At 33.9% G+C, this 26914-nt stretch overlaps 1 pseudogene; it reads left to right on the plus strand.

Annotated features, from left to right (window-relative positions):
* The first annotated feature begins 313 nt into the window (after window positions 1-313).
* LOC115853258 (EH domain-containing protein 1-like) lies at window positions 314-10157 on the plus strand (annotated as a pseudogene).
* Window positions 10158-26914: the final 16757 nt, after the last annotated feature.

Here is a 26914-nt window from a genome sequence, read left to right on the forward strand (position 1 = left end):
TCTGTTTAGTTTTTTCTTTTGCCCTACCCAGGTACGTGGGGGGTTTCTTGCCTTTTGGGAGGTCTGAGGTCTTCTGCCAGCGTTCAGTAGATGCTCTGTAGGAGTTGTTCCACGCGTAGATGTATTTCTGGTGTATCTGTGGGGAGGAACGTGATCTCCGCGTCTTACTCTTCCGCCATCTTCCCGGAAGTCTTAACTTCTTGAAAATGAAGAGATATAGGCACATGAACAATCAATGTTTCCTTTCCTCCAGTCAGTTTATACTTTATTAATACAGTTTAATGATAGGAGAGAAATTTATAGTAAAGTGTACATGGAATCAGAACATAAGGCCACTTTCCATTCTGCTGTTAGATGTGATGCTTTTATAAAAAAAGGTATAATTCAAATTATATATTGATACTTTATAGGATCAACCACACATTCAACATTCCAGAAAGTTCATCATATTTGGTTACATGAAATAGTTTGTATATGAACAGATTCTTTTTCAATGACTGTCAAAGTTTTGTATTTAAAAAAACATACATTTGAGTACTTGCTATATTCTGAGACGTGCCTAGGTGTATACATATAAAGATGTGTTAAATTTAATTTCCGACTCTAAAGTATTTCTTAGAAAATGAAGACAACAAGAAATAATCAAGTAAAAGTGAAATAGGGAATGCCATAACTGAGTACAGAACACAGTGCAATGAGTGTGAAGAAGAAAGAATAATGAATTGTCAAGATATACAGACATTTTTAGAACTTGGATTTGTGTGACTTTAAGAGGGAACACCAATGGATAAGGCTATTCCAGCCAGATGAAATAGCATAAGCCAAGACACAGAAGTATGAAACTATATAGGACATTAAGGACGGAAGTAGCTTGGCCTGCTGAAATTATTCACTGCATTTACAGAAATGCTATATTAGTAAAAATTATATTATATATCCATATAAGATGTTATATATCCATGTAAGCATGCTGAGAGTTTTAAGCTTCATCATTGGCACATGATGCAAAAATAAACCTTTGCTGGTATTGAGAAAAATAGGTTAAAGGTAAAAATATTGAAAGTTGACCAGTTATATTGCAAAAAGAGCCTAAACTCAAGATGATGAGGTTTAATTAAGATGTTAAACTTGGCTATAGATGTTAGAAAATAAAATGGGGAGTCATGGAGAAGGTAAAATTGGCAATTAACTAGGAAACTGGTTAAGAAGGAGAAAAAAGTTAATTAATGAATAAACCCCATAATCAATGATGAGATTTTTTTAAAAGCTCAATTTAAGACATCTGTCTCTCTATGGATAGATGATAAATAGATATTTATAGATGATAAATAGATATGTAGAGATATAGATATATGTATAGAGCTATCATATACATGTGATATCATATATATATCTATAACATATATGATATATTATATATGATATATATGTCATATATGTATGGGCAGAGACAAAAATAATAGTCACTAGTACCTTTCAATCTAGCATGCCTTAGATATTATTAAGAGACTGACATTATTCAAAGCCATTCATTAAGCTTAAATAAAATGAGTTAATTCATTTTTTTAAACATTTTTATTTTATCACTATCATTCTCCATGGTATCACTTCAAGTTGTTAAATCTAATCAGTTAATTTATTTATTGTCTTGAAGTAAGGTTTAATGTAATTATTGTTCAATAAATAGTTTTTGACATAGTAAGTAATAGCAACAGTAAAAATAAGATTATCTAATATTTTTTCACAAACAAACAATGACTATTATTCCTGAATCATCTACTACTACAGAAATAACATAGAAACACAGAAAAGGCAGATAAAAGGATGCCAAAGTACCAAAGTATTTTAAGGTAAGTAGTAATGAATACACAAAATTTGCTAAAATTATAAAGAATAAAAACATTGCTAAAAGGACAATAAAATGGTACGGATATTCCTACAATAAGAATACTCTGTACATAAAACTATTAATATTATTGTGCTTGGCTTCTAAAATGCAAAATAATCAGAATATTTCATGTAACAATTGCCTGCAAGAATTTTCTCTCTGAAAATCTCTAACATTTTAAAGTCTCTCAAATTATGTAATCAATCAATGCAAACATTATTTTTCAAACTATCATTTTCCCTTAGAGATAGTAAATGCTTTGAAGATGAAAGGACAATGCATTTAGATGGCTTGTAAAAAGAAATCTATTTCCAAACACATTCTTCTTAATATTTTTCTTTAGGTAATTTTATAATTATCTCACAATTGATGTAAAAATGAGATTTTGATGTGAATTTTTTCATAATTTGACCACATACTTTGCTTTTTTATACTTATTGATAGTTGGATAACAATACAGTAGAAAATCATACAAGGCAGTGCTGGAAATCTATGTTGCTTGAACTGAAGATTTATTGATAAGACATTGCATCATAATTTGTAAAAGATAGAGAATCACATTGTAGTGAATAAGATTAGTCCTCTCTGCTGTTGAAATAATCAGTAAGTGAGGTAAGCCAGAAAGGGGATGAGGACAATTCCTAACCCCACACATCATTTCTATTGATTATACCCAGATCTTACACTAGCCATGATATGTGCCTGCCCAGATATCCAAAGATTAGATTTGAATCCAACCCTGTGCTGTTGTTTCCTCTTATGTGCATAGATTTCCATTTATCATCAGCAACCAACATAGTGCCCCAAGAGTAACAGAATTTTCAAGCATTCTTCAAATGTCCCATAAGTTAAAAGACAAGTTAAAGATGCTCAAACTTCAGCTCTAGGCCAAGCTTTAGGTAAACATATTTTAGAAGATATGTATCATTCCCTTAAAAATCAACCATAAATTAAATAACCCATTGCCGGGTGTAAGACTACCATTAAAAAGCAAATGTAGCAAAGTTATCATTAGATTTATTGACCTTTAAATAATGTAAAGTTTGAACCACTGAGTTTTCTTATATTTCATTTTTTCTAGGATATTCGTGTGTAACAAATCCATAGTCTGCCATAATCAGAAACCACTGACAGGCCTCCTCGAAAATGTTAATTTGTAAGCCACCATAATGAACCTCTGGCTGAAGTAAAACCACAGGAAACATTTCCCCATAGATTCAGAAGAAATAGGAGTCACTCCTGAGGCTCATTTGCGCTGCATTCTCGCTCTAGGCACAACACGTTAATAAACTCAGTTTTGATTACAACAGAGGTGTGTCCTTGGTTGCCCCCTCTTGGTGGACTCAATAATATTATAGTACTCACATGTGAGACCCCTTTACTTCCAGCTGTTAGAGACCACCTAGCTTGTTACAGTGAAATACTATGCTGAATATAATCCCAAAGTTTTTCTTGAACCCTGTGCTGTTGTTTATTTTTATTCATAAGATTAAGTATATAATTTAGGAATCTGATCAGATTATGTCATTTTATGTCCCTGAGTGAAACCTGGCCTATATCTTTATTTTCTATTATTGTTTCCCTTTTATATTTGTAGATTTTATTGTTGCTAATAAGAGAAAGTGGCAACAGGTAGGAGAATATGCACAATAAACCTGACAACATGAATTAGCCCTGAAGGCCAATAAGTAGAATGTCTCAAAACACTGGTGAGCTTTGGACAAATTTGCCTTGGGTCACTACTCAAGACCTCATATGGACTCTTTTCTGTTTGTCTCCCTGAGAATCAATTTGTTTATTCCATCTACCAGGAAGTGCAGCAAGTAAGGTTTACTGATGGTGACAGCTGGCATTTGGTCAGGATGTAAAAGCAGCATATTTATTTCCAACTATCTCAGCTCTCATAGGTTGTCCCAGTGGAATCCTCATCCCCACCCAGGGAAATTCATGCTTCATCCATGTACTCTCACCATAGACCTAAACAGCGTTTGTATCTTTTGAAATGTTACACTTTTACCAAACACACTTACATGGACCAAGAGTCAGAGAAGCTGAAGGAAGATCCTAGGGAAGGTGGAATATTTTAAGGGTCAGCAGCTGTGTCATGCTAATAAGATGAGCAAGTAATTAAGTAGCAGTATGTGTGATCTACAAAATGGCTGTTGCTTCACTTCTGTCTTTCAAATACAATCTACCCTCCATATCCACGGATTCTAGGGCTCCACATCCAAGAAGTCAACCAACAACACATTGAAAATTTTGGAAAAAAAATTTCAGAATTTCCAAACATCAAAACTTGAATTTACAGCACTGACAATTATTTACATAGCATTTACTTTGTATTTACAACTATTTACATAGCATTTACATTGTATTAGGTACTATAAGTAGTCTAGAGATATTTTAAAATATATGAGGATATACATAGATATATCCTCATATACATAGGATAGGATATACATATACATAGTGTTTGTCTATAACTATACATGGTTATAGACAAACACTATGCCATTTTATATAGGGTATTTGAGTATCTGAGGATTTTGGTATCCTTGGGGGTCCTGGAATCAGTCCCCCACAGACACTGAGAGATGACTGTATCATGCACAAGAATCTCTCTTATTACCCATCTTAATGGGAAATCAGTGGGAAAAGGATTTCTGGGAAAGGCAGTTTGGCCTAGCCAAATGGATATATTATAAAGGCACCCAAGTATGTTTTATTGTTATTTAGTATGTTAAAATATCTGTATTGATTAAATGTGTTTGTTTTCTACTTATTTAAAAACTTCTAACATTCTATAAATATATAGATTTTGTAATTTTCTAGGAATTATTCCCTTAAATTAATATGAAAATATTCAGAGAGTAAATTTGTTATTAAATATAAAAATTTGCCAATTGTTACAATATTCCATGGAATGATTATGGGGGGGTTTGGGCACTTTATTGATTATGGTTCAACTATTTTGATCTACATACAAGGATTATTTTGGCTTTCTGTTGCTACTTCTTCAAACATTGTCAATATTTTTTGCAATTGATATTTCCTGGAAGTACAATAAATCCAATTATTTTAAAGTTTTATTTGTGAAAAATACTTTGTCAAGTACAAAGATTAATTAATGAAAGCAATGTCTTTGCACAATCATCTCCCTGACAGTAAACTGTTTGAATTATGTTGTCATGCTCATATTAGCTAGATAGGGTTTAATTTTTAGGCAATGATAAATATATTCTAGGAATACAACAATAATAATGCATACATATGTTAATTGATGAAAGAGCAAGTATAAATGCATATGTTTTAAATTAATTTATTTTCTGGGTTCACTTACCTTTCCATAATAGCTTACACTTAATTTACATTATGTTCTTCTATGTTTACATCCACACTAGAGTCTACATGTTCCTGAAAAATTAAATATTTTGTTGCATTAACAATGTCAAGTAGAGTTAGACTCTTCTGTTAACACTTGTTATTATGTAGGCAATCACTAAGCATACAATGATTTCATAATGCTATTATGTGCTTCTACGGTGATAAAGAGCTTGTATTGATGGACAAAAATAGTTGAAAAAGCAATGGTGTTTCTTGCATTATAAAATCTGTTACCATTATCTGTATAACTCCTTAATCCCATACGTTCATCCTAAATCTTCTCCAAGTACATGAAACCTTAAAATAGACTTTTTTTGTGAAACTCCATAGGCTCTGCAGCTGGTTAATTTGTTCATCTCCAGTAGTGCTGAAATAGACCGGTGACACCTAAATGAACTCTCTGGCATACTGTGAGAGTGCTAACATGTCAATTATAGATGCCTCTGTTAAACTTTCCTGGAATTATGTGTCCCAGGGAGCTAATTTATAGGACTAAAGGATTTGATATAGGTGTCGATTAAGCTGAATTTGGATTTCCCATAATTGGCAAATCTTAATTGAAATGTGCTCTCATTTGTCAGTATAGTCAGTTCCAGTCTTTAGTATATTAATTCTACAATTTTCCTCATTTCTCTTCAACATTTCACTAATAACCTTTATATGAAGTTGAATATGGTATTGTATAGTGACAATTTTTCTCTCATAGAAGACTGTAAAAGCTGATGTATGTGATAATTTTACTGGAAAGGAAAGAATGCAGCTGTTTATGGCATTGGAGGACCATGTACAATCCTGCATTATTCCAACCACCCTTCTTCCCATGAAATTTTTTGGGAACATTACTATGCCCTGGGCCAGTGTCTAAAATCAGAAACGCATAGTTTTCTGGTTATCTGGACTATCGCATAAGGTTGAAACTCAAAGTTAAATACAGCCCTTCTACTCTTAAAAAACTCCAATATATTTATATATATATATAATATATATATTTTTATGAATAGAAAGGCTCTATTTGACTTTTATATTAATTATATAGCTAATGTATATAATTATATAATTAATGTAATTTTATACAATTAAATATAATTAACATATATCATGTTTAATATTATTATATAATTAATACATAAATCCTGCTTTATCCAAACATTTAATGATATTTTTCACTCTACTGGGAAAATATTAACATTTCATGAGATATTTCTTTTCTGGCATAAATATTAAAAATAATCGATGTCACTTCAGGGCTTAAATGGGAGAAAATTAACTGAATCTTATGGATCAATGAATTCAAACCTTATTAACAACCATGTGGCATTAGTACTATTAATATTCTCATTTTACAGAGAAGGAGAGTGAAACAAAACATGGCTAACTTTGGATCTGGGCCTTTACCAACTTCCTTCCATTTCTTTCCAGAAAGAAGAAAGTGTGAATTTTAACCATTATTAACTAGGGACTGCTATCAATATCTCAGTGCAATACTGACTCCCTAAAAAAGGTCACCAGAAACCTTATTGATTAAGCAAACTAATTTTTAGACCAGTGCAGGTATGGAGAACAATGCCTTGACTGAATCTTAGTGCATCTCAGAAGGGGAAGATACATACAGAATTATCAGAGTCTGGGGCCAACTGGTTTAAAGCAAGTCTTTCATTGTGAGAAGCTCATTGGGGCTGGAAACATTTTTCACACAAAAGTTTAGGATTGTAGGCACAGGCAGGAAATGGCCTTAATAAGTAAACTTGTCTGATAACCAAACTGCTTCCCCAGGTGAGCAAAATTTTTCCTTTTAGAAGAGCTATTTGCCTAAATAAGCAAATTATGTTATCATATATTGGCTTACAGGATTTCCTTGAATCAAATACAATATCTACCTACTGGTTTCTAGCCCTAAATTCATGAGCAAGAATGTCTAGGGACAAAGTCAAGACAAGTTAAAATGGTAGGAGGGGTGGGGTTCAGTTCTTAGTTAAGATTCCTAGGCTATGTTAATGCAATTCAATTCTCAGTACCTTTCTTGGAAAAGAAAATTTCTCATCGTATCATATGAACAAGTTATACTTAGAAAAGCTTGTGGGAAATCTTTGTAAAATATGTGCCAGCTTTCTCTTTGGTGCTTAAGTTCAGAGGAAGAACAGATCATTGATCTTGTGTCAAATAAAAAATCCTGCTTCCCTCCCATCAGTTACTAATCCCTGTTGTGGATAATTGTCCAATGTGGAAATAACTCCCATTATCAATCTAAGACTGTTCTAATACAATAGCCACTAGCCACATATAACTATTTAAATTTGAACTTTGATTAATTCAAATGTAAAAGGCAATTCCTCAGTCATCCTAATCACATTTCAAGTGCTTAACAGCTACCTGTGGCTAGTAACTACCATGTCAGATAATCCAGAATTGCAGAACATTTCTATCATTTTCCATGGCACAACTTTGATCAGAGATAATTCTTCACGTTCTGAGAGTTGATTCAGAATATATTCACCTTTAACAAAACATAAATGTCATTTCAGGGCTTTCAGAGCAATAGTCTTATTTATGAATAGGGTTAATGCAAATTGTCATGTAGTGGCATTTCACATTAATTATTATTTTTCATGTGAATGACAGCATGTTTTGCATTCCAATTTTGTATCAAACTCACATTGGACCGTCAATTTTTCCTTTCATTATTTTTTGATAAAAAGCTATTAGGGGCAGTGGGAAATACTTTTTCTCTTAATGTTTCATTGAATGTTCATTAGATATTTATGGGCACACTAAAAATAATACCACTGAGTCATTTCTGGGAAATGCAAAAATACACAAGAAGAATCCCATCATGTGCTATAAAACTTTAATGTATATTAAAATTAAACACCTATGACTTCATAGCTTTACTCTATTCCACGATAGGAAAACAAAAGAATTTCATAAATGAAAGCGAGACATAAGTAGTTGATTCTACTTGATTAGTTTCTTTCAGAACAGAATAATTTAGTTGGAAGTATAAGGAAACAAACTATTTGATCTTTTGCTGTGAAACAGTCCAACATTAACTAAAATTGAGCATCTTCAAGTTTCCATGTAATGTCTGTCCCAACACAGACCATCTGATAGGGCAGTAAAGGCACTTTTTGGTCTGAGTCTGGGCTAATACATTATTACAAGTTCCTTTTTAAAAAGAAATACCTTGAGATAGTAAATTACCAAACCTTGTCTATTAAACATCAATGGGTAAAGTATGATAAATTAAGAAATAAATGCAGTAAATTATGAATTGTCTCATATATAAGTGTGTTTTCTTATTTTCTAACTGGCTCTTAAGGCTAATTTCACCTAGTTATATTCTTACATTTTGAATAACATCCCCATAAATTGAGTCTCTGAACATTTAGTCACGTCTTCTTTGGTCTTGATCTTCTCAATAAAAACACCTGACTCGTGCCATCTCTCTAAGTTAGCGAAAGTAGAGCTACCTCCCCCTGGCAACACACAGTGTGCTCCAAAATGGTAGATGTCACTAGATCAGACAGATGCATTTACCTTGTTCTTTTAAGGTAAATCCTCCAATCCCCTATTTAAAATCTCCTCAACCTCAGCAGATTATCCGCGGAAGAGAGGCGCCTACAACCGAGCCTGCGGTGCGCACGCGCAGTGCACGCCGGCCCGCCGCCGGCCCGCTTTGGCTCTCTGCCCGCTTCCGGCTCTCAGCCAGTCATCTGACCAGCCGCAGCCAGCCGCATCTCTGGCAGCACGTTCAGCTGGCTTGGCAAGAACACTCGCCACAAGAAGGAGCCAGAGCGCTTCCAAATGGTGGCCGAGGGGCTGCGGTCACTGTATCCCCCGGAAGCTGCTGCCCTGGAGGAGCAGTAAGGCTCTCACGAGTTCCACTCCCCGCCGCCGGAGGACTCTGACTCTGACTCTGACCGTAGCCCAAGCTACTCCTCGTGGGCCTGTACAGTATGCGCAAAACCACCTTCAGGAGGCGTCTGATGAAGAAGGGCTTCCTGGGAATGCGTATAGGGCCGAGCACACCACTGACTCCTTTTTTGCCACCAAACACAGCCTCGCCGAGGATGTGGTGCCTGGCGACACCTGCTCGTTGTGACCTCTGTGGCACCACTTCCACAAGCTCAGCATCTTCAGTACAGATTCCCCAACAGGTTCATGCGTGCCCAGCTGCCTAGCCCAGTGTTGGACAGCATACACACCCTCGGCCCTCCCGGGATTCTGTCTGGAAAGAAGGCACCTCAGGAGAGGTTATGACCTTGTGGAGGGCCTGGAGTGGTTCACCAAGCGTGTGGACCGCATCATCCTGCCCTTTGACGCTTCTGAAGTGGGTATCTCCAAAGAGTTCTCAGAGGTCATCAAGGCCCATAGGACAAGAGATGCATTGTGTTGAAGTTCCAGGCCTTGAAGCCCAAACTGCTGGACATGGTGGACGATATGCTGGTCAGTGACACCGCCCGGATGATGGCATGGTGTGCTGGGCCAGGCTGTGAAGGGCCGTGCCTTGTATGGCTCCAGAATAGGCGCTTGGGGCATGACTATGGTGAGGGGCCCGGTGAGGACACTGATGACGTTGAGTGGGTGGTGGACAAGCAGAAGCCCACCTGCAACGAGATCTACGTACTGTCACCTTTCAGCTGTCAGATCATGCGTGCCAGTGCCAAGTAGGAGATGGTGAAGTCCGTAGGAGATGGTGAAGTCCGTGCTGCCCCGTACGGTGCTGGGGGAGGTCTGGAAGCTGGTCGATGTAGACCAGGACGGGCTGCTGGGAGATGAGGTATTTGTCCTGGGCAAACACCTTGCCAAAGTCAAGCTCAAGGGCCACAAGGTGCCCGCTGACCTGCCCCCTTGCCTGATCTCATCCTCCAAGCAGAAGCACCAGTGACCCACCCTGCCCCGCCCCCCCCAAGCCATCCCAGCACCCGGCCAGGCAGAGACTGAGGAGGGGAAGGGTCACCAGTTCTCAAGGACCCTAAAGACTGAGCGGATGTTTCCTCAGCCTTTGAAAAAGGTAAGGAAAAAAAAATTTTTTTTATAGGATAACAGCACTGATAGGATAACAGTATTGATATCTATCTACTCCTCACTTGAAATTAGTTTACTATGAGCCAGATACTCCATTAAGCACTTTAATATGTATCATGCCTTTTCATAATTACCAAAGCCCAATGAGAAAAGTTATGTCAAATGCTGGTTATAGGATTTTGAATCTCAGTAAGACACCATAACTTTCTAAAGAGTTTATAGCTAATACATAATAGAACTGAAACTTAAATCTGAATTTCAGGTATCTTGATTTCCAAAATAATGTTTTTTTAAAAAGTTTTAGCTGTAATATACAAGTGCAGGAAATTTAATATCCCAAATCTATTTATCAAAAAAACTATCATTACCTCCATAATTAAGGGTTTTCTTATCAAGCCATCAAAAAAATCTTACCTTAAGCAGTCCTGCATGCGTGATGTTTTCTATAATTAGTTTTGCTGTTTGGGAATTTAATGTAAACGTGTTTTCTTGTGCCTGGCTTCTTTCATGCAACATAATGTTCTTGAGATTTTTCTGTGTTGCTGCATGCATCATGGTTGATCCTTTGTCATTGCTAAAAAAAAAATCATTGCATAAGTATACTTCCATCTGTTTATCCAGTCTCCCGTTGATGGATATTTGGGTTGCTTCCAAGTTTTGGCTACTGTAAATCATTGGTTATTTGAGGCTGAAGATGGGTGAGTTTGATTGCTAACAGGCATGAAGGAACATTTGGGGTGATGGAGTTAGTTATGCAAGTATATACATTCAGGTGCATTTTAATGTGTGTAAATTTTATCTCAGTAAACTGAATAAAATATCTGTTTTTCATATGGAAGAATGAGCTGTAACACAAATATGACTGCTCCACCACTTTTCTTCAAGCACTTCAGTTATTTCCTAATATTCTTCAGGAAAATATCAAGCTTCATAGCATTTATACAGCGGCTTCTCTGATCTGATTAACTCACAATTGCCTATTTTACTTTCTGACTACCCAACTTTCTAACTTGATCTTCTTACAATACCTTCATGTTCAAATAAAAAATATGTTTACTTTCCTGAACATGTTGTGGTAATTTATGTCTTTACACACTTCCTGAAATGACTTTCTATTTTATTCTATTATGTGATTTGTTTTTTTACTGCCCCCAATTACACAACCCCCCACACACCATAGCATCAGCATCACCATCAACACAGCAAACACGATCCACAACTCTACCACTCTCCACTCTAAGTAATTATAAATCACACTTCAGATTTGGATCACGTGTCATCTCTGTAGATTCTGTGGTTAAATGACTGTAGTTTATAATCTCTGCTCCACCATCCACAAGCTGTGGAACAATGGAAAAGATATCAAACCTTTCTAATCCTGATATTCCTCATTACAAAATAAGGATATAGCAGAATAGCAGTAATTATAGTGATAGTAATTGATTCACATGTTGATTCCCATGGAGGATTAAACAAGAAAAGGAATATAGTTAGTTCATCTAAATGAATGGCATATGACAAACATCTACCTATGTTACTGCAATGCAATAAGTTGGATGAATTACTTCTCCTTTAGCTACTTTATTACCTTTACTTTCTTAAAATTTATACAACAGTGTTGAAATTATCTCATGCTTTTTCATATAATTATATTTTTATAGAGATATAAACATTTTAAATAGATACAATTTTATACACCAAGTTACCGTCACAGTGTTTGGTAAATAGTAATATCTAAAATAGTTTATTGAATTCTTTCAATTGAAATAAGGAATACATACTTTAAATACAATGCCTTCCTTATAGCTAAAACAATTTGAATGATTTTTTTGGCTTCATTACACAAGCATATGGTGGAAGGTACTTTCTGTGTATGCCTAAACCCTCTTTTTCACATCAATCTGACATTGTTTTATCACATTTTCATGTCATAAATACTTTGGAGACTAACTTTTTCTCCTCAAATAACTTTATTTCTTCAACACTTATTTAGCATTTGCTTTAAAGAAAACCTAATCTTATGTGAGAGGATTTCCTTTGAGGTCAACAAAATTCATCATACTGTGAATTTTCCTTAGTTTGATTTTAGCTAGCAATAAAAATATTCTAATGTTCACGTAACATAGAGAATCCAGCTGATTTTTCCTCTTTTCTAGAATAAATTAGTGAATTAGAATCTAATTAAAGTATATTGTACATATCTCCACAAGGAGTTCCTATAAAGACTGATAAAAAGGAAGGCACTGATATGAGCAAAATATGTCTCTCATAGCCTTATGTATTTCAAAGAATCCAAGGGACTTCCCTGGTGTTCCAGTGGTTAAGACTGCACTTTCACTGCAGGGGGCACAGGTTTGATCCCTGGTCAGGGAACTAAGATCCCACATGCTACGTGGCCAAAAAATAAAAAATCCAAAGCAATGATGTTAATAAATAGTCATGATTTTTATATTATATAGTAAACTGCATGTACACATGCACAACACTATGCATAATAATATGAATATCAATAAATAAAATTAAGTAATATGGGTAATTTAAAAAATATGTGGATTTGTACACTTGGATATAATCTGCATGGAAATAATTAAACTGTTATAAAACTTTAATACACCTTCTTATAGACCTTTTTATATAGAATAAAGAGAAAGGGGTTCAAAAAAGCCCCAAGCAACAATGGTTACATGCACAATAGTTGTTTAGGAAATATTCGTTAAATGAAGGGGTAAATATATGTCTTCTCTGGATAGTAATGCTGATGATGTGAGTAATATATAATAATTGATCCATATCCTAGTAGATATCTTATAAAAGCATGTATAGGCTGGAGCCTCAGTTATTTCCTTGTAAAATAATCATGATAATCATTTTTATTTCATTGGGTAACTGAATAAATTTATTAAAACAATGCCTGGCACATGGTAAGCACTGTATAATCGTTAGTTGTTAACACAACTGTGGCTGTTACTAATGCTACCATAACTACCGCTCGGTTTTCTACTCTGTCCCTCAGTTTTGTCCACTGCAATTGAGGTTTATAATAGCATGCCTGTCTTTGTGAGGATTCATTGAGTTAATATATGTAAAGAAGTAGTAAACACTTGAAGAATATTAGTCATTGAGTAAGTACAATAAAAGTGTTAGCTCTTATTTTTATTTTTTGTTGTGTTTTTGAGAAGTCATATTCTTCCAGATCCTTAGTTTCTCCACTCATAGAGTATAAGGTAAATTATATTGGGAATGTGTTCACATTTAAATTTTGTAATTCTGCATTTGAGGCTCCATCCAATGAAGAGTTTTATTTATCAATATTCTGTAAATTTAGCCAAATATAAACAGATGTACTTGTCAATATGTACTTTGCAACATATAAAAAAAGAATAAATCAACCCCAATGCCTAGCCAACAAATGTTTAGTTACACTAGAGTATGTTAATAATAGAATACTGAATACTATTTTTGACCTCAAAAATTTTGATACTTCTATAAGTATTTAGAGAGATATTCAAAGTATTATATATATAGTGCAAATAGAAGAAAATTAAGAATATGTAGTTTATTATTTAAACAATAATTTAATTATAATTTAAATAAAATTAATTTTATATTATGATTTAAATAATTCAAATTTAATAATATAATTTTAATAAATTACATATAATTTACATAAATTTATATAAAGTTAATTTAATTTATAATTTAAATAAAATATAATTATAATTTATTATAATTTAAATGAAAAGAAAAAAGAAATTATTATGGAAGCTTATCAATCATACGTGAGCATTGAATTTGGAGAAATATAAAAATACATATATATAATACATAAGTTTACACATATAATTTTTATATATAATATATGTTTATGAATTTTAGAGGAGATACATATATAATGTAATATAATCTGTATGTGCATATTTCAGTGATAATTACAGTTCCTGAATTCTCAAATTATAATTTACTTTTGAGTAACTGTATAATTATTAAAATTATAATTGTGGTTTAAATGAAGTAAAGTACAGAAGAGTTAATAAATAACCTTTCTGGGAAAAAAATAGCTTGTTTCTATTTAATCATATCCATAGCCCACCAATTTTATGAAATTGTTGCAAAACTGTTTGATTTTTGGTGTAATACATATTTTCAAAGGATAAAAATACCCTAAAAATTGAATTGCCTTAAATTATTAAGAAAGTCATCAGCTCATCCATGGTAAATTCCAGCTAATAGGAAATAATCTCTGGTGACAGGGCTTTCACTAGTGAAGTATTGATATGCTATATTACTCTCATTTAAGTAAATTAAAATATAGACTCATAATCATCTAAAGCAGCAAACTGCAGTGCCCGGAACCCCATCCCATGTTTGGTTTCAGGTTAAATTTTGTCAATGAAAGGATAATGTGAATAAGATGTCTCAGTTGAAAGAGAAGTCATTATCTTCAGAAGCTTGTGGGGTCAGAATCAGTACCGTTATAAGGTTTAGTGGTTTCAGCTAATGAGACAATTTTCTATTAGTAGTAAGCTTTGCAGACACCCAAACAAACTCCTTGTATTTTTCCTTGTACATGAACATGACTATATTCCTAAAAATTGAAATCATTTAGATATACTGATAATTTTTCTTACATTTAAAAAATGTAATTAAATTTGGAGAATGCCAAGGAAACATAATTACTTTTTCTCTGCTTCCTTTCAAAAAGTGAAGGAGTCTATCTTTGTATAAACTGGTGACGATTCCAGGAAACCCAAACATGATTTAAGTTTAAAAGAAAAAAAAAGGAGATTCTCCCTAAACTGTACAGAGCACAGGGACACTTTTCTTAGTTCTTTGGCCAAAATAATTGTTTCTCTTGGAATTTTTCCTGTGCAACAAAACTCTGCTAGGATCTCACTGGAGGGTGCTGGGCAAAGAAGTAACAAAACAAAACCAAAGACCAAAACAAACAAACAAAGCCTCATAGCTCACCTCTGTATGAATTACTCCTTCGAGTTTTCATTCCCATTCCTTTTTGCTGGTTTTTCCTTAATTTTACAAGTTCTCAGGGTGTTATTTAAATTTTTTCCAGAGATTGTAGTTGTGACCAGCAATACAGATGGGCTGTTAGTGGGCTTACTCTGTCGAGACTGGATTGAGTAGTCAATAAATATTTAATTATTCTTAATCTAGGGATTTAATTTATCATAAGCAAAATCAAGAAGGATTGTGAGAAGACACAAGATATGAACAAAAATCAGTACTAAAGGCAAGAAACAGTTCCTGGCAGATTCTGAAAATAAATTTAAAAAAGCAAAATTGATAATTAGCAAGTATTTTTTAAATAAGAAATTTTTGGTATAAATAAACCAGGAGTATGCCAAATGTTTTGAGCACTAACAGAATAATATAATTATTAAACTAAACTGTTTTTGAGCACAAAAATCTTGGTCATTTTATAGAAGCAAATACAGATTTTAAATTTACTTTTTGTGGTTCTCCATGTAATAATTTGGTATAAATTACTCTACTTGCGTGAATAAATTCATTAACGTTAAACTTTATTTTAGAAAGACAATTTGTTATTTCTTTTGAATTTATTGTTGGAAAGCAAGATAAACCAAGGCAAGTAGAGATGATTTTATCTGACTTTTAGGTTTGCATTGTGACCTCAATTTGTATTTAAATTATTTTTTACTATTGATTACCTTTGTTTTAGTCTTAATATGCTGTTTAATCTTAATGTGCTGGGGGCTATGTGTGTGTGTGTGTGTGTGTATGTGTGTATTGTATGTGTGTTTAGACATGTGCAAATCTGTAACTATGGTTATAATAGATAAAATCCAATTAAAATGTTTACTTTTGCTTCATTACATATGTATATGTATATAATGTATCAACTAAAATAATGTGTTAGCATACTAAATGACAATACAATGAATTAAAAGACATACAATATTTTAAAACTAAAGTGAAATTATTCTAATTTGTTGAAAAAACTTTATCAGAAATACTACCTGGACTCAATAAAAATAAAACTCTGTATCAAAAGAGAGTTACAATCAAAAGTTTTATATCAAAATTTGTTACAGTTCTTTAATTCATACAGAAATCTATAAGTATCTACTTTTTCTTCCTACCTAGGAAGGAAGGCCATTACCAATTCATTTTTGCTTTCCCTGAAAAATAAGAATTTATTTTGTTTTAGGTACAAATTTGTCAAAATAACACAGCAAAACAACAATAATGGAAACAACAATAGCAAAAATAAACTCAGCTCTGCTTATTCATCTACATACCAAACATACAATGACCAATTCTTTATTAAAATTTTTCTTCTGAGGTCCAGTTACAATACGGGAAAATGATGGAAAAATTACGTTTTAAAATTTTTAGAAAATATAGATTTTTTTGCATTAGGTACTCCAGAGTATACACATAATAATAGAAAAATATTTTTATGTTATATAATCTCCAAAGTTTCTCAAGAGAAGGCACAATAAGGAGGAAAGAATTGCAAAAGAAGGGTCTGGAATTTACTTTCAACAAAAGTAAAATTACCACTGTGAAAAGCTGATTCCCTGCGTGCAAGCTAAGGAGAGGAATTTTTTCTGGGGGCAGGGGTGTTGAGGAAGATCCATTTTGACAAAACACATAGGAGAAAGAGATCTTTCACCTTCTTGGTTAAATTTATTCCCAAGTACTATTGTTTTTGAATGAGATTGTTTTCTTTATTTCTTTTTCTGATGTTTTGTTGTTAGTGTGTAGGAAAGCAACAGCTTTCTGTATGTTGATTTTCTGTATCTTGCAAGTTTACTGAATTTGTTGATTTGTTCTAGTAGTTTTTTGGTTGAGTTTTTATTATTTTCTATATTTAAGATCAAATTATCTGCAAACAAAGATATTTTTACTTCTTCCTTTCCTATCTGGATGTTTTCTATTTCTTTTTCTTGCTAAATTACTACGGCTTGGGCTTCCAGTACTATGCTGAGTAGGACTGGTAAGAATGGGTACTCTTGTCTTGGTCCTGACCTTAGAGGAAAAGCTTTCAACTTTTCAGCATTTTGTATGATGTTGGCTGTGGGTTTGTCATACATGGCCTTTATTTTGTTGAGGTATGTTACTTCTATACCCAATTTGTTGAGTGTTTTTTTTTTTTTATGATAGAATGTTGTTTTTTGTTAACTCCTTTTTCAGCATTTAGCAAAATTTAAATGCATTATTGAGATGATCATATGATTATTTTTCATTCTATTAATATGGTGCATCATGTTTATTATTTGCATATGTTGACCCATCATTGCATTCCAAGGATAAATCCAACTGATCATGATATATAATCCTTTGAATGTGCTGTTCAACTCAGTTTGCTCATATTTTTCTTGATAACTTTTACCTTTATAATCATCAGGGATATTGGTCTGTAATTTTCTTATAGTTTCCTTATTGGGCTTTGGTATAAGGGTAATTTTGGCCTCTTAAAATGAGTTTGGGAGTGTTTTCTCATCTTCAATTTTTTGGAAGAGTTTGAGAAGGACTGGCATTAATTCTTTAGATGTTTGGTAGAATTCACCACTGAAGCAATCTGGTCCTAGGCTCTGTGTTGGGAGGTTTTTGATTTTATCTCCTTACTTGTGTTGAAGGAAGTAATCAATAGCCAGTCAACAATAAGAATAGAAGAGAGTTTTATTCAAGCTAAACTGAGGACTGTAGCAGGGGAGATAGCCTCTCAGATAGCTCTGAGGAACTGTTCCAAAGAAGCTTGGTTTTCAGCACAGTTTTATGTCCTGTCGGAACAAAGAACATTAAACATGACAGGGATACATTCCTTCAAGATTTCAAAAAGGACAGATCACCAACTACACAGGCAGTCAGTATGGCCTTGGCTCTTGGGAAGGGAGCCTTATCATCTAAGGAGTACTAGCACTAACATGCCAGGAAGGGAGGCATTTATCTCTATCTTTAAAATGGACATTCTTTACTTCTGGGCCATGTACCCATTTCTTAAATGGTTAAAGCAGATATACAATCTCTGGGTCCATCCATGTTGCTGCAAATGGCGTTATTTTGTTATTTTTTTTATGGCTGACTAATATTCCATTGTATATATGTACCACTTCTTTATGCATTCCTCTGTCGATGGACATTTAAGTTGCTTCCATGTCCTGGCTATTGTAAACAGTGCTTCAGTGAACATTAGGGTGCATGTAACTTTTTGAATTATGGTTTTCTCTGGATATGTGCCCAGGAGTGGGATTGCTGGATCATATAGTAGCTGTATTTTTAGTTTTTTAAGGAACCTCGATACTGTTCTCTATAGTGGCCGTACCAATTTACATTCCTACTAACAGTGTAGGAGGGTTCCCTTTTCTTCACACCCTCTCCAGCATTTATTGTTTGTAGATTTTTTTATGATGGCCATTCTTACCGGTGTGAGGTGATACCTTATTTGTAGTTCTGATTTGCATTTCTCTAATAATTAGCGACGTTGAACATCTTTTCATGTGCTTTTTGGCATCTGTATGTCTTCTTTGGAGAAATGTCAAAATGGTAAAATGTTCTTATTTACAAAACAGAAATAGAGTCACAGATGTAGAAAACAAACTTATGGTTACCAGGGGGAAAGGGGAGGAAGAGATAAACTGGGAGATTGGGATTAACATATACACACTGCTATATACAAAATAGGTAACTAATAAGGACCTACTGTATAGCACAGGGAACTCTACTCAATACTCTGTAATGTCCTATATGGGAAAAGAATCTAAAAAAAGAGTGGATTTATGGACATTTATAACTGATTCACTCTGTTGTACACCTGAAACTAATACAATGTTGGAAATCAACTATACTCCAGTTTAAAAAAAACAAAACAAAACAGATGTACCATGTATGTTTAATAGGCCACAAACAGGTTATTCCTCAATATGTGATAATTTCACCCATCACTTGTTATTGGTCTGTTCAGATTTTCTATTTCTTCATGATTTAGTCTTGGTAAGTTGTATGTTTCTATGAGTTTATCCATTTCTTCTAGGTTATCCAGTTTTTTGGCATATAATTATATCATTATAAAATCACATTTTCTTTAATATTTCTTATAGATACTATTATTGGCTCACAAAGACCTCTCCGTCGGATGCATTGCATCCTTTGACAATAACTAGTGAATGACTACCAAATGTAAAACTGATAGCTAGTGGGAAGCAGCCACATAGCACAGGGAGATCAGCTCGGTGCTTTGTGACCACCTAGAGGGGTGGGATAGGGAGGGTGGGAGGGAGGGAGACGCAAGAGGGAAGAGATATGGGGATATATGTATATGTATAGCTGATTCACTTTGTTATAAAGCAGAAACTAACACACTATTGTAAAGCAATTATACTCCAATAAAGATGTTAAAAAAAGAAACATAATTACTGAAACATATTTACATCAGTAATACTTTAGCTATACAAAATTAATCTAGAAATTGATTTTCTCTTTTTGATCTAATAGTTTTTCTACAATGTTATATGAAAAAAATAGTAGTTCTTCTAACACTGTGGATCCAGTTGTGAAATAAAGAGCATAACAAATACAAAAATAAATAATAATAACTAGTGAATGAAAAAGTCAAGTAAATTAATTTTAAAATTTCAACTCCACTCTATTGCCCTACTCTGAATATATCTGAGTTTGGAACATATCAATGAAGGTTGAAGTATTGCATTTTGTATTGATAGTTTTATCCTTATTCAAAATATGCGTAAAAGGAAGAGAAGACTTTGTTTGTTTTGTTTTGTTTTGTTGAGGTATGTGAGCCTCTCACTGTTGTGGCCTCTCCTGTTGCAGAGCACAGGCTCCGGATGCGCAGGCTCAGCAGCCATGGCTCACGGGCCCAGCCGCTCTGCGGCATGTGGGATGTTCCCGGACCAGGGCACGAACCCGTGTCCCCTGCTCCGGCAGGTGGACTCTCAACCACTGCGCCACCAGGGAAGCCTTAGAAGACTTTTTATGGGTTTATGGTGCCTTCACTATTGGAAAATTTATTATGATCTTATTTTGACAAAACTTAAAATCATGAATCTTATAAAAAATAAAGGTAAAATGAACATATGGCAAAAATTATTTGATTCCTTTATTAGAGAATCAATATCATAGTGAAGTTGGTCCAAAGGAGAAGTTGAGGAATGTAGACTTTTATTGTCAGTCAGCCAAAGGAATGCTAAAATGAATTGCTAATAGATACAAAAAATAGTTAAGGTATCATTTGTAGTAAACTGAAACATTTCAGGTTATATTTTATTATCTGTTACATAATTTACAAGTTAATAAGTGATTTCACAGTATCTGAAATATTGTTAAATAGCAGATAACAAATTCAAAGATACATTTTTCCAGGAACAAATTATCCTTGTGAAGGCCTGTGCTCCAGTATGATGTTGTAAGCTCATCCATTCATCCTCTTGCTTTATGTCTAAATTTTGGATAATTGTTCTTTATAGTCAACGTTAATATTTTTAACCTTTTTAATTTAAAAATAATTTAAGTCTTATAAAAATTGCAACACAGTATGAAGAGTTCATTTATATCCCTTAACTTTCTTCATCTAATGTTAACATTGATATTTTACATTGGTTTCTGAGCACCAGTGTCCAACAAAAGGACCCAGGGTTCCTTGTAGAAATAGTTGATTCTAGGGCTGAGGCAGACATTATACAAGATGTCTGGAACATATTCTGGTTCCAGAAAGTAAGAACATAATTAGAAAGGAGAGGGGGATGGAGAAGAGGGGCAGGAAGAGAAAGGGGAGGGGGACAGGGAGAGAGAAGGAGGCAGGAAGGGGAGGAAGGGGAGAAGAGGAAAGAGAAGGAGAGAAGGAGAAGAAAGAGAAGAATAAGAAGAAGGGGTACTGAAAGAATACAGGAGTCATCCTGAAGAATTTCCTAGTGACTACAGCTGGAACAATTTGAGCAATGAATCAGTATTTTTTATAACACAAAAGCGAAGAGGCTATGGTACTAATTGGAGTAGGAGAAATGAAGACCTCCTTTGTGTAAAATGGAAATATTAAAATGTCAAAAGCCACCTAAGGCAGACTGTTCTTTTTGGTAATGTGGAATATTTACTGTAGTTGGGAATTTAAAAGTTAATTCTCTATGACTATCTTTGCCTACATACACCTTGGAAAATCTTGTTTAAATGGAGAGTTGCACCTTTCCCAGTTTGAAGACCACTGGTATAAAATGTGGGGTTCCTATTTCACATGTACTATTCTAAAATCCAATAAAAAAGATATTATCTGTGAACTCCAAATTTAATTAACATATTTTTAAATGCCTACTATATGCCAGTTACTCTCAGAAATCCCTTCCTTTGCAGAGCTTGCAAATGTTGTAGTGAAAACATTTATGTAACACTTAAACATGCACAAGGAACATTTCTAAGTACTGTACTTGTATTAACTCATTTGATTCTTACAACCTTGTAAAATAGCTTACATTAATATTTTAATTTTACCAACTAGTAAACCAAAATTAAGCAAAGGAAAAGAAAAAAGAAAAAAAAAAGCACCAGAGCTTAAGTAATATTCACTTGAGCATTTAAATTAAATCTGGGATTATTTTTTGCAGATTTTGTCTTGAAGTATATGTGTTGACTTTATAAATAGTCAAAAGTATATTAGTTTTATAGAATGGTTAATCAAAGAGTTAATTGTCACAGCCTTAGAAACAGCCCTATAAATAACATTATTTGATTTCAGTAAAAGAAGATAAATAAGGATCAGCTCTAGTGATTACTCAAATTCCATGGAAACTAGAAACATATATTTATAGAAAACTTGTTACTTTATAAATATCAAATTGTACCATTATCTGCAGATGTGCCAGTTCTGTCAAACTTTGCCAAAATTATATAACTATTTCTAAAACAAATGGCTTTATGATGAAAATGGCAAAGTGAAAAATGTAATGTCTCTTTCTACCTTCAATTTTTTATTTTTATGTAATGGAGTGAGAAAAATTTAATTGTTAATTTAAATTTTTTAAATGATTGCATAATATTATAGAATATATCATACTTTGCTATTAGATTGCAAATATTAAGGTTTTATAATATTCCTTGATATTTTAAAGGTAAAGTTACCATGCTATTTTCATCATTTTGAAACTTTTAAAGAATAATCATAAAAGGAACCTAATTGAAAGGTACAGTCTTTACTAAACATTAGTTTATGGATCATGATTTTAATTATTTTTTAGTAATATGAAACATGGAAAGATCTTATATATTAAATGTTGAATATTTCTAGTCCTGCACTAATCAAATCTAGGAAGGAAGAGAGATTTTTCTTTCATACTTGCTTGCTATTTCCTTTTTTTCCTCATTTCTCAGATACATACTTTATGTAACTCGATGCTGTAAAGAAAAAATGGTACTACATCAATCAAGAGATAGTTTAACAGCTCAACAGATAACTGTAATGCTTTTATAAGCCAATTATTTGTATTAAAAATATTTGGGGCGGGACTTCCCTGGTGGCGCAGTGGTTAAGAGTCCACCTGCCGATGCACGGGACACGGGTTCGTGCCCCGGCCTGGGAGGATCCCACATGCCGCAGAATGGCTGGGCCCGTGAGCCATGGCCGCTGAGCCTGCGCATCCGGAGCCTGTGCTCCGCAACGGGAGAGGCCACAACAGTGAGAGGCCCGCGTACCAAAAAAAAAAAAAAAAAAAATTTGGGCAATGCAATGTTAATCATATTTGCCTCTTAAAATACCAGTTATATCACATTATTCATAAATGCATCTCATACACAGCTTGCCCAGGAAATAATTAATTAGTATTTATTAATGTCTAATGAAATTATCTAGTACTCACTTTTCTCTATTTTGTATAATTAACATCACATTGATGTAATTACTGAAACATGTATGTCATTAGTTGCATTAACATTGTTTCTAATGAGATCATGGGCATAAATAAACTTCTACTTTTATACTTTAATTTTGGAATTATGTGCTCAGATTAATCTACCTCAAATTATTTAGCAATTATGCAACTGTTCTTGTGTAATATAGAAGTATTTTGCCAGGTACACTGCAACCTTATCATTGAATTATTTTTAAAACTACCCATGTCTTTTTTATTTGTATATCATGTTTATATCAATTCCAGCCTTTGTTGATACCAGTTTGGCAGCAAAAGTCCAGGTTATCAGCCTTTCTGAACTGATGAAAGTGGTCTCCTTAGCAACCAAAGCACTGTAGAATCTCTCAGAACACCTGTCCTTCCCACTCATAATTCCTGCAGCTGAGATGTATGCACTTGAAAACTGCCTTTTCATTTTGATTTTTGCTTTTCTGTGTTTGGGTTGGTTAGGACAGTGGGAATTTGCTGAGCTTGGCTGCTCACATAGATCAAAAGATTAGTGTCTACATGCTTTAGACTCACTGTCATGGTTAGCAATTAGCATTTCATCTTCTCCACCCTCGAAGTACTCCTCCTGTATTTCCTTAGCAGCCAGTCCTTAGCAGCCAGTTATAATGGTAAGATTTGGAAATCCAGCTAGGGCAGTAGACATTCTGTAAGTGCAGATGACAAAATGTGGCTCTGTTGTCACCCTCAGGCTTTTTATCCAGCCAACATTCATAATTCATTGGGCCTAGTAATATAAAAGGGCAATGTGCCTGACTGCTTGTGAAAATTACTGTCATATTTTAGTTTATAAATTTTTAAAATTATTCATTTTCTTGATTGTGTAAGGTCATTCTTCTCTTTTTCTTGAAAATTTACCTGAACTTATTCAGATACACTATCTGTATTAGGCCTCATAAGAGAGATTTAAAGAAAAAAAAAAAGATCCCTCAGTTTTTTTCTTTCTTAGAACAAGTTCCTAAGAAACCTAAACTTAAGTAGTATTTTAATGTTTCATTTTAACAATTCCATGAACAGTTTCATTTAATTTAAGAGTTCCCATTTTAAGATATCTCTTAAGAGATTAAATAAAATAAAGAATGCATAATAAGTTGTCTTTATAAACATACAGCCTGTCATATGTAGTGAAACATGTCATAAAAAATAAAAGCTCATGCAGGGAGGGAATTAAAGTTAATTTTCCACATATTGATTAATAATCCTATCATCTATCAAAGTTTTCTTTATACACAAACATATGCTACCATTTATTTAATTTTCAACTTATTTTTTGGTCACAATCTGATTTTCTAAATAAGTTGGTAAGTCATTTCCTCAAACTAACCTTTACCAGTTAATTAAATATTACAGGCAATTTGTTTTACATGTTCACCCAATATAAAATATGGCTCTGATTAGAGGAAATAATTATTTTTCTATTAACAGAAAAAAACTGTGTAAAAATGATTTATATTTTATTATTCTAAAATATGCCTGTTTAAAATGATTTATAAAACAGGGCATATTCTTTGTAGTAGGCCTTTTACTATTTGACTGTTGAAATACAGATATTAAAAACCTTTGTTGGGCTTCCCTGGTGGCGCAGTGGTTGAGAGTCCGCCTGCCGATTCAGGGGACACGGGTTTGTGCCCCGGTCCGGGAAGATCCCTCATGCCGCGGAGCGGCTAGGCCCGTAAGCCATGGCCGTTGAGCCTGTACGTCCGGAGCCTGTGCTCCGCAAAGGGAGAGGCCACAACAGTGAGGGCCCACATACCACAAAACGAAAACAAACAAACAAACAAACAAAAAGAAAAACCTTTGTTATGAGAGACCCATGTATGTAAATTAAAGATGATTATTCTGCTTTTTTTCCCTCATACACTACCATTGAACATATATCTTCCTTCTGGAAGTTATAGATATCCCAACATGTGCTAAAAATCCAAAGGATCTAAATATTTAAACATTCCTTGGTGTTGTTTAGAAGTTCTTCCACTTCAGGACATCGTTTCTTTTGCATTTTGAAATAGACACAGCAATTTGAGGAAGAAATAACTTGAAAAAATTTTAACTATTACTTTCATTCTTTCTCCTTTTCAACAATTACCAGTATTAAGATTCCCCCAGGGCCCTTGTTCTCTTTTTCTAACATCACAGCTTCTTTCCTCCCTTTCCTCTTTTCCTCTCCCTCCCCTTCCACATTCTTCTCCTTTCCAGATGACTTTGCTCTCCTAATGCAAAGAGCAGATACTTTTGCTGTTCATCACTCTATCCCTAGTGACTAACACAGTGCCAAACTTATAAAACTGGCTTAATTTTACTTTCTGAAAGATCAGATCAATCCCCAATTTTAACTGTCATCTTTTACATCTAGCTACATTTATCCAGTTATTGGATATCTTCTTACCTTTTAGTATCTGCAACCTAAAATCACACATACAGAATGCCAAACATATTAAAGTGAACATCCTAATAAGATTGTGTGTCATCGGGGGATTCTAGCTGCTGGAGCAAATAAATGCACGCGTTTTCATGGTATAACACAATAGGCATTTATTTCATGCTGATGTAATAATGTGGTGTGTCATTACAAGTCTGCAGGCAGCGTTCCTGCAGGATGCCTGCATGGTGTCAGGGACTAAGACGCCTTCTGTCTTGTGGTTTCATAGGCCTTCAAAGAGCTCTGCATTCTATTAACTAATGGGGTTGACAGCATTAGACACACTGTTTTTTTATAAAGTACATTTATTTTTAGAGCAGTTTTAGATTTACGGAAAAATCGAGAATATAGCACAGAGGGTTCCCATGTATTTTGCACCCAGTTTTCTCTATTAACACTTTTATTAGTATAATATTTGTTATAATTAAGGGATTGATATTGATACATTATTATTAGTCAAAGACCATACTTTCTTCAGATTATCTAACGTCTTTTTTCTGTTCCATGATCCTAAACAGGATACTGTATTACATTTATTTGCATGTTTTCTTTAGGCTATTCTTAGGCTTTCTTTAGGCTATCTTTAGTATGTGACCATATTTCAGAATTTCCATGTTTTTGATGAGCTTGACTGGTCAGGTATTTTTATAGAATACTACTCTATTGTAATTTCTATGACGTTTTTCTTCTAATTAGACTGGAACTATGGATTTTAAGGTGGAAGATCACAGAGGTAAAATTCCGCTTCATCATGTCATGTCAAGAGTATTTACTATCAACATGATTGATCATTGTTTATACTAATCTTAATCACCTGGCTGAGGTCGTGTTTGTCAGGTTTCTCCACTGTAAAGTTACTCTTTTTCCTCTTTTCCATTTTGTACTCTTTGGAAGGAGGTGACTTGGTGCAGCTCACATTTATGGAATGGGGGTTTATATTCTCTCTCCTTGAGGGCAGGATATCTACATAAATTGTTTAGAATTCTTCTGCATGAGAGATTTGTCTGTTCTCCACACATGTTTACTTATTCGATTGTTTATTTATATCAATCTGAACTAATAGATATTTATTTTACCCTTTGGGTTATAATTCAATACTTCTTTATTAATATTGCTACTCAAGTTTTCTAGCTTTGGCCATTGGGTGCTCTTTTAGTTGGATCCTGCTGTACCCCTTGGACGTATTTCCATCAATTCATTTTTGTATTTGTTTTGTTTTTATCTGTTTTTTAGCACTTTGTTGCTCCCTAGCACTACAAGCAATACTTGTGCCAGATACTCCAGGCTCATCATGTATAATTC

The sequence above is a fragment of the Globicephala melas genome, chromosome 3 (genome assembly GCF_963455315.2).
Source record: "Globicephala melas chromosome 3, mGloMel1.2, whole genome shotgun sequence".
NCBI lineage: Eukaryota > Metazoa > Chordata > Mammalia > Artiodactyla > Delphinidae > Globicephala > Globicephala melas.